The sequence below is a fragment of the Nicotiana tomentosiformis genome, chromosome 9 (genome assembly GCF_000390325.3).
Source record: "Nicotiana tomentosiformis chromosome 9, ASM39032v3, whole genome shotgun sequence".
Taxonomy (NCBI): Eukaryota; Viridiplantae; Streptophyta; class Magnoliopsida; order Solanales; family Solanaceae; genus Nicotiana; species Nicotiana tomentosiformis.
This window is the reverse complement of record NC_090820.1, coordinates 94327777-94338137: the sequence shown is the minus strand read 5'-3', so window position 1 is coordinate 94338137 and position 10361 is coordinate 94327777.

Here is a 10361-nt window from a genome sequence, read left to right as displayed (position 1 = left end):
CAACCAATACAACTAAAATACGGAGTTTAACAATACAAAAAATGTAGACATCCTTTCAGATTTAAATATTAAGTTCAACACAGATAAAATATGCCAAGTGTGATTGATATGAGGAATATGACATCTCTATATCTATATGCCAATATGAATACTATATGTAATGCAACACAATGAAAACCTCAAGTACTCACACTCTCAGAGCACTCAATCTGACTGTCTCAATTCTCGCTCGTCACACTCAGTCACTCAGCACTGTACGGTACCTGCTGCGACATGCAGCCCGATCCACATATAGCCATAAGGCCTATCGCGGCATGCAACCCGATCCACATATATCCATAAGGCTTATTGCGGCCTTGTAACCCGATCCACATATAGCCATAAGGCTTGTTGCGACGTGCAACCCAATTCACATATAGCCATAAGGCTTGTTGCGACGTGCTACCCGATCCACATATAGCCATAAGGCTTGTTGCGGCGTGCAACCTGATCCACATAAATCCCTAAGTCTTGTTGTGGCGTGCAACCCGATTCATAAATCTCACTCATAGCATGACTCTCAGGCCCTAACTCTGTCATCAATCTCTCCAGTCTCTCGGTCTCACAAAGCTCATGCCAATTAGCCCAAATAATGATATATAACACAACAATAATAGTAACAGAGACATAGATATGATATTTAAATAATGGATGTGTCTAAGTACAAAATTGCCATCTAAGCAAATAATTCAACAACAGAAATGACCACATTGGGTCTTAATAGGATAAATATATAGCCTAACATGATTTCTAACATGAATCGGTAGCTCAATTACTCTATCACATAGAGATCACATGAATGGATACAAAGTCTGATGACTACACAGTACCACAGAATCAACCGGATCACAATATCTATGGTGCATGCCCACACGCTCGTCACCCAGCATGTGCGTCACCTCAACAACAATCACATAACATGTAATTCAGGGTTTTTACCCTCAGAACCAAGTTCAGAAGTGTTACTTACCTCAAACCGTACAAATCTCCACTCCAATAAGCCCTTGCCTCACGAATCGGCCTCCGAACGCCTCGAATCTAGTCACAAACAACTCTATACAATCAACACAAGCTGTATGAATCAATTCCATATGAAAATGCTAAGTTCTTAATCAAAAGTCAAAAAGTCAACCCCGGCCCCACGTCTCGAATCCAACAAAAGTTACAAAATTCGAACACCCATTCAATCATGAGTCCAACCATACCAAATTTACCAAATTCTGACACCAAATCGTCACTCAAATCCCCAAATTTAACTCTCCAATCCCTAACCCAAAACTCCCAAAATTCCACCTTAAAAACACATAAACTAGGTGGGAAATTCAATGGGTAAATAAGATTATTGAATAAAATTATCAAAAGTGGCTTACTTCAAGAAATCACTCGAAACCCCTCTCAAAAATCTCCTTAATCCGAGCTTGTGAAGTCCAAAAATGATTAAAACCTTGGAACCCTTCAAATTTAAACACTGCTAGGCTTTTCACTTTTGCAGACCTTTTAGCCGCTTTTGCGGTCAAATCTCAGCATCTGTATAGTTACACTTGAAACCCGACCTCATGCACCTGCGGTCTCTAGCCTGTACTTGCGGGTGCGCTTCTGCGAGAAAACTTCTGCTTCTGCGGACCTGCCTGTCGCGACCCAAAATCCAACTAGTCGTGATGGCACCTAACCCAACCTGCTAGGTAAGCCAATTAGCAACAATCCAATTCAAATGATATTTACTGAGAAAATAAATGACGAAATAACTTAACTTTTATACAAAATCCCAAGGACTAGTAGTACAAATCATGAGCTTTTAAGATTTAGAGTTTACAAATCTGGTATGAAATAAATACATCATGAAAAATACATAAACAGATTAATAATTCCAAAGCTACCAAGAACGAGAGACAGCTACAACTAGAACGCAGGTACGTCTCAAATGCCAACTCCCGCCATACACAGCAACATCATCATCCAAAATCTGCACACAAGGTGCAAAAGTGTAGTATGAGTACAACCGACCCCATGTACTCAATAAGTAACAAACCTAACCTTAGGTTGAAAGCAGTGACGAGCTTGGACAATGATCAGAGTCCAACACCAATAGCCAACAACAACTTATAACAGAATAATAAAAATAGTACAAGAAGTAACTCAAGGATATAATGCTCAGCTTGTCCATAGTTACGGAAAAATAGGCATGCTTTTCAAGTATAATAGTAAAACCCAAATCTTTCACCGAAATCACCAAAATATGAGTAAACCTGAAAAACTATGATTTTTCAAAAAAAACTTTCAACAACAGGTAAGATGTTTCATTTTTAGATGGCATGAGTAAAGTACATCTCTACGCCTACATGTCAATGTGCATGTAAAGTCATAAATATCACAATACCGTGTAGCATGAGGGAATGCATATCTATGCCCGTATGTTAAATATACCAGTCAATGCAAATGCATCACAGCGATGAACTCATGTACTCACACTCTTAGAGTACTCAATATCACTTTCTCACACTCCCACTCATCATGCTTAATCACTCAGCACTCTCAGCTTCTCAGCACTGTACAGTACCTGCTGCGGCATGCAGCCCGATCCACATATAGCCATAAGGCCTGTTGCGGCTTGCAATCCGATCCACATATATCCATATGGCATGTTTCAAAATGCAACCCGATTAACATATATCAATAAGGCCTGTTACGGCGTGCAACCCGATCCACAAATAGCCATAAGGCCTGTTGCGGCGTGCAACCCAATCCACATATAGCCATATGGCCTGTTGCGGCGTGCAACCCGATCTATCATGAATCAAATAAACCTGGTGCGGCGTACAACTCGATCCCATCAATATCACTCACAATCCGGCTCTCATGCCCCAACTCAGTCATCAATCTCTCCGGTCTCTCGGGCTCACAAATCTCATGCTAATCAGCCCAAACAATGATAACATATTGTGAAAACAAATGATAACAAAGATTGAGATATGATATGCAATGAATGACTATGACTGAGTATGTAACTGCAAATTAAGCAAATAACTTAACAGCAATTATGACCTCAGTGGGTCCCACACAACACACCACATCTATCATGCCATCATATGCAAAGCACGAGAATCTCATAATTAACTCTGAGTCACCAGCAGAATACATACTCGATCAATTAGAATCCTCCCATGTGATCCCATCCTGGAGAAAATCACAATACACAACATGCTCCTTATGCCAGTAGGAAATATCTACCTCAAACCATGGTAGAAACTATCGAGAACACTTTGAAATCCATTTCCACATAACCAAGCTATTAGAGCTGAATCCCCCTAACTCGACCAAGCCACGCAGGTCGCCAAACTCAAGAGTATTGCCACAAAACATAGATTATGAGTAGATTTTAACATGTAATTGAGTTTAAGGTAAGTGATTTCTATACAATATGAGTTTAAAACATAGATTATGTGTAGATTTTAACATGTAAAATTGTAAAAATTTTGGGTTTAGATGAATAACCCTAGATTTTGATAAAAATGGGATATACCCACGAAAATGGTTATGTGATTGAGTGAAAATTATATATTTGATTTCGTGAGGTTACCGGTAACAACTTTCTTTAAAACTTTTCGGAATCCGGGAACATTGGCCCGAGGGTGAGTTTTAAGAATCTTCTAATTTGGGTTGGGTAATTACTCTAATAGTTAAATTATGATCTTTGGAACATATATTGATTTATTTATACAACGTTTGACTAGTTTTGAATTTTCGGCACCGAGTTGAGACTTTAGAGCGAATTTGAGACCAGAAAGCGAGCTTTGAGACAAAGTAAGTCTCTTGCCTAACCTTATAAGAGGGAATTTACCCCATAGGTGATTTAAATTGCTATTTGCTTCTAATTGTTGGGGTTACATACGCACGAGGTGATGGGAGTCCGTACGTAGCTACTATTTATGCTTATGTTTGGGTAGTTTAGGACCCAAATCATGAATCACTTGCAATGTTTGCACCCTACTTGTTAATTAAAGTGCCTAAATTATATTAGGACTTTTTAGAGGAATTGTAAACCAAATTTCACTTGCTTGGATTTAATTATTTATTGATATCATTTCATGGCTTGAGAGGTTAAAATAATATCAGACGGAAAGTTATTGAGATTTAGCATGTGTAAAGGAATTATTTACTTCCTGGTTGTTATTGAATTGTTGTAGTTATATACATAGCCCATGCTTATTTATAGCTTATGTATTTTTATTGTTAGCTCATAGTAAGTGTCGATGTCGACCCCTCATCACTACTTCTCTGAGGTTAGACTTGATACTTACTAGGTACATGTTGTTTATATACTAGTGCTACACTTCTGCACTGACCGTGTAGGATCTAAGGCAGGTGCATCTGGCGATCACACCGGCGCACAACCCCATTACTCGGAGGTCTAGTGGTGAGCTGCTTCCTGAGCCATCCCACAACACCTAGAGTCTCTCCTTTGCGTTCATTTCTATCTATTTTCATTTCAGACACTAGCTAGAGTTTTGTATAATCTATTAGTGCTCATACATTTGTGACACTGGGTCTTGGCACACACTAGTAGTCTTTGTGGCTTTGGATTATTACTATGGTTATGATTGCACTCAGCTGCTTTCGTTTTATTTATTTAAATTTTCTACTTCTTAATATTTTTTTTAAGGAAAAAATTTAATTATTTGGAAATTTATTAAAAAAGAAATCACGTGGTTAGTTCACTGTTGGCTTGTCTAGCGGAGGCGCTGGGCGCTATCAGGACTTGTAAGAGAATTGGGTCATGACAACATGGTATCAGAGCACTAGGTTCACGTAGGTCTCACAACTTATGTGCAAGCCTAATATAGTCTTGCAGATCAGTGCGGAGACGTCCGTACTTATCTTCGAGATGCTATAGGGTATTAGGAAACTTCATCTCCTATCGTGCAATTGATGTGGTACTAAGTATCTTTCTCTTATTCTATCACAGATGGTGAGAACGCGTGTAGCGGATGTTCCATACCTTGGAGGAGCTGCTCCCCCTGTTGATAGAGGTCGAGGCAGAGGCCGAGAGAGGGCTCCAGCTCGTGGTAGAGTACGAGGGCATCCTAGAGTTGTTCCAGTCATGCCACCAGTTAATCTAGTAGAGGATCCTATTATTGAGGAGAAGGGCGAGGTGCCTACAGCAGATCCAGTCCCGTTGGATTTCATGTCCGCACCGGGATTCCAGGAGGTCATGGGTCGTATATTGTGGTTCATGGATACCACAACTCAGACTGGTTTATTTCCATTAGACCCAGCCATATCTCAGGTGGGAGGGGGAGCACAGACCCCTACCGCTTAGGCTCCAAGGCATGCAGATGCCGTATATCAGACCCCGGGCGCACTACCCGTGGGCAGAGCTCAGCCAGTTGCAGTAGCTATACCTGAGCCCAGACCAATTGCGGCTGCCGATCCGCAGAAGCTATTAGACAGATGGACCAGGCTTCGTCCTCTTATTTTTGGAGGTGAGCGACATGAGGACCCCAATGAATTAATTGATCGGTGCAGGGACAGACTGCACAACCTGAGGATATTTGTTACACCCTATAATTTCGTACGTAAAAGTGCATCGTAAGAAACTAATATAGGACCAAAAATGAGATAATATTTGAAAGTATATAAAGTAAGCTAATCAAATTACCTCGGAGGTTACAAATATTGAAGATCATGAACAACAAGTACAAAGAGGGTTGGAAGGTTCAGAAGCTAAAGGAATTAAAGAAAACAATATTTCGTCGAAAGTCGAGAAGTTGGGAATGTTATAACATGTACTTTTGGGGTGAAACTAGGGTGTTTAACATGATAAGGAGATTATGTTATGATTTATATTAGTCGTATGACAACCGTGAGTTATGTTTTGAAGTCAAGCGAGTTGTGAAACAAAAGTCAATGAAAGTCATCACAAGTTACGTTCATAAGTTTTACTGAAAACTTTGGTTAAATGTAACTGCGATTTTCTCCCAATATACTTAGAGTTACGGGGTGTTGCACCAGGTTCCTCAAGTAGTTATTTTGGTTCTCGGGGTCCGATTCAGTCCCCACCACCATTGACGGATCGGGGTTTCTACGAGTCTGGGGAGCTTGGGCATATCAGGAGGCAGTGTCCCCATCTCTTGGGAGGTCCGGTTCAGCAGAGGGGTCAAGCTACGTCTTCTGCATCAGTCACTTCACCACTCGCGTAGCCAGATCGGGATGGGGCTCAGGCAGCTAGAGGTCTCCCTAAAGGGGGAGGCCGATCAGGTAGGGTCAGGCTCGATTCTATGCTATTCCTGCTAGGACAGAGGCCGTTGCTTCAGATATAGTGATCACAGGTATTGTCTCAGTATGCCACAGAAATGCTTCTATATTATTTGACCCTGGTTCTACTTATTCGTATGTATCATCACATTTTGCTCATTATTTGGATATGCCCCGTGAGTCCTTAGTCTCACTTGTTTGTGTGTCTACGCTGGTGGGTGATACTATTATTATGGATTGTGAGTATCAATCGTGTGTGGTGACTATTGGGAGATTGGAGACTAGATTTGATATCTTATTGCTTAGTATGGTTGATTTTGACGTGATTTTGGACATGGATTGCTTGTCTCCATGCCATGCTATTCTGTATTGTCACGCTAAGACTGTGACGTTGGCGATGCCGGGGTTGCCAAGGATCGAGTGGAGAGGTTCTCTAGATTATGTTCCCAGCAGGGTGATTTCATATTTGAAGGCCCAGCGGATGGTTGGGAAGAGGTGTTTGTCATATTTAGCCTTTGTGAGAGAAGTTGGTGCTGATACTCCTACTATTGATTCTGTTCCGGTAGTGCAAGACTTTCCGGATGTGTTTCCTACTGACCTTTCGGGCATGCCACCTGATAGGTATATTGATTTTGGTATTGACTTGGTGCTGAGAACTTAGCCTATTTCTATTCCTCGGTATCATATGGCACCAGCAAAGTTAAAGAAATTTAAAGAGCAGCTTCAGGAGCTTCTTGATAAGGGGTTTATTCGGCCTAGTATATCGCCTTGGGGTGCAACGATTCTATTTGTGAAGAAAAAGGATGGTACTATGCGGATGTGCATCGACTATAGGCAGTTGAACAAAGTTACAATCAAGAACAAATATTCTTTGCCGCACATTAATGATTTATTTGACCAGCTTCAGAGAGTGAGGATGTTTTCTAAGATCGATTTGAGGTCTGGGTATCACCAGTTGAATATTCCTGACTCGAATATTCTGAAGACGGCATTTAGGACCAGCTACGGTCATTATGAGTTCCTTGTGATGCCTTTTGGGTGACCAACGCCCCAGCAGTATTCATGCATCTGATGAACAGTGTATTCCAGCCATATCTTGATTCGTTTGCCATAGTATTTATTGATGGCATCCTGGTGTACTCACGTAGCCAGGAGGAGCACGCACAACATTTGAGGATTGTACGACAGAGATTGAGGGATAAGAAGCATTATGCCAAGTTCTCCAAGTGTGAGTTTTGGCTCAGGTCAGTGGCGTTCTTAGGGAATGTGGTGTCCAGCGAGGGGATTTAGGTGGATCCAAAGAAGATAGATGTGGTTCAGATTTGGCCCCGACCGTCTTCAGCTACTGAGATTTGTAGTTTTCTTGGCTTGGCTGGATATTATCATCGCTTCGTGGAGGGTTTATAATCCATTACAATGCCTTTTACCAAATTGACCCAGAAGGGCGATCCATTCAGGTGGTCGGATGAGTGTGAGGAGTGCTTTCAGAAACTCAAGACTACCTTGACCACAACTTCAGTTCTAGTCTTGCCTTCAGCGTCAAGATCTTATACAGTGTATTGTGATGCTTCTCAGATTGGTATTAGATGTGTCTTGATGCAGGAGGGTAGAGTGATTGCATATGCTTCGCGCCAGTTAAAGCCTTATGAGAAGAACTACCCTGTTCATAATTTGGAGTTGGCGGCCATCATTCATGCATTGAAGATTAGGAGGCATTATCTCTACGGTGTATCTTGTGAGGTATTTACGGATCATCGGAGTCTCAAGCACTTGTTCAAACAAAAGGATCTATATTTGAGGCAGCAGAGATGGTTAGAGCTGCTAAAGGACTATGATATTACCATTCTGTGTCATCTCAGGAAGGCTAATGTGGTGGCCGATGTCTTGAGTAGGAAGGTAGTGAGTATGGGAAGCCTTGTTTTTATTCCGATTGGTGAGAGATCGCTTGAATCAAATTCAGGCCTGGCCAATCATCTCGTGAGATTTAGATGTTTCGGAGCCCAGTCGGGTTCTAACTTGTGTGGTTTCTCGGTCTTTCTTATATGATCGCATGAGAGAGCGTTAGTATGATGATCCACATTTGATTGTCCTTAAGGACACGATTCAGCACGGTGATGCCAAGGAGGTTACTATTGGTGATGATGGGGTGTTAAGGATGCAGGGTCAGATCTGCGTACCCAATGTCGATGGACTACGTGAGTTGATTCTTGAGAAGGCCCACAGTTCGCGATATTCCATTCATCTGGGTACCGCAAAGATGTATCAGAACTTGAGGTAGCACTATTGGTAGAGGAGGATGAAGAAGGATGCAGTGGGGTTTGTAGTTCGGTGCCTAAATTGTCAGCAGGTGAAGTATGAGCATCAGAGACCAGGCAGATTGCTTCAGAGACTTGAGATTCTGGAGTGGAAATGGGAGCATATCACCATGAACTTCGTAATCAAGCTCCCACGGACTTCAAGGAAGTTTGATGCTATTTGGGTTATTGTGGATCGGTTGACCAAGTCTGCGTATTTCATTCCTGTTAGGACTACTTATTCTTCAGAGCGGTTGGTTGAGATCTACATCTACGAGATTGTTCGCTTTCACGGTGTGTCGGTGTCCATTATTTCAGATCGGGCACGCAGTTTACATCACAGTTTTGGAGAGTAGTGCAACGAGGGTTAGGCACACAGGTTGAGTTGAGTACAACATTTCATTCTCAGATGGACGGGCATTCCGAGTGCACTATTCAGATATTGGAGGATAAGCTACGTGCTTGTGTCATAGATTTCGAGGGTTCTTTGAATCAGTTTCTACTACTTGCCGAGTTTTCCTACAATAACAGCTACCAATCGAGCATTCATATGGCTCTGTATGAGGCTTTGTATGGAAGGCGGTGTCAATCTCCGGTGGGTTGGTTTGAGTCAGGTGAGGCTAGACTATTGGGTACTAACTTGGTTTAGGATGCTTATGACAAGGTTAAGTTGATTCAAGATTGGCTTCGCACAGAGCAGTCTAGACAGAAGATCTACGCTGATCGGAAGGTTCATGATGTTGCTTACAAGGTGGGGGAGAAGGTACTACTCATAGTTTCACTCATGAAGGGTGTTATGCGGTTCAGGAAGAGGGGAAAGTTGAGCCCTCGGTATATTGGCTCGTTTGAGGTGCTTGAGAGGATTGGGGAGGTGGCTTACAGGCTTGCATTGCCGCCTAATCTATTGAGTAGTCATCAAGTGTTTCATGTATCCATGCTCCGGAAGTATGTCGGCGATCCGTCTCATGTTTTGGATTTCAGCACAATTCAATTGGATAGTGATTTGACTTATGATGTGGAGCCGGTGGCCATTTTGGACCGGCAGGTTCGAAAGTTGAGGTCAAAGAACCTAGATTCAGTGAAGGTGCAATGGAGAGGTCAGCCAGTCGAGGAGGATACTTGGGAGACCAAGCGGGAGATACGGAGCAAATATCCACACCTATTTGAGACTCCGGGTATGATTCCAGACCAGTTCGAGGACGAACGTTTGTTTAAGAGGGGGAGGATGTAACGATCTGATCGGTCATTTTGAGTGTTATAACCCTGTTCTCCCATTTACTGCTTATTCTTTGCTCAATTGCTATTATCCGGGGTAGTTGGTTTGGTTCCAGGATGTTTCAGAATGAGTTTGGACACTTAGTTTCAAGGTTAGAAGCCTAAGTTGAAAGAGTTAATCGGATGTTCACTTATGTGTAAACGGCTTCGAAATGGAGTTTTAATGGTTCCAATAGCTCCGTATGGTATTTTTGGACTTATGAGTGTGTCCAGATATTGTTTTGGAGGTCCGTAGGTGATTTTAGCTTGAAATGGCAAAAGTTGGAAAATTAGAAGTTTGGAGAGTTGAGAAGTTTGACCGAGAGTTGACTTTAAATTTGAAGGGTTCCAAGGTTTTAATCATTTTTGGACTTTACAAGTTCGGATTAAGATGATTTTTGAGAGGGGTTTCAAGTGATTTCTTGAGGTAATCCACTTTTGATCATTTTTATTCAATAATATTGAATACCCATTGAATTTCCCACCTAGTTTATGTGTTTTTAAGGTGGAATTTTTGGAGTT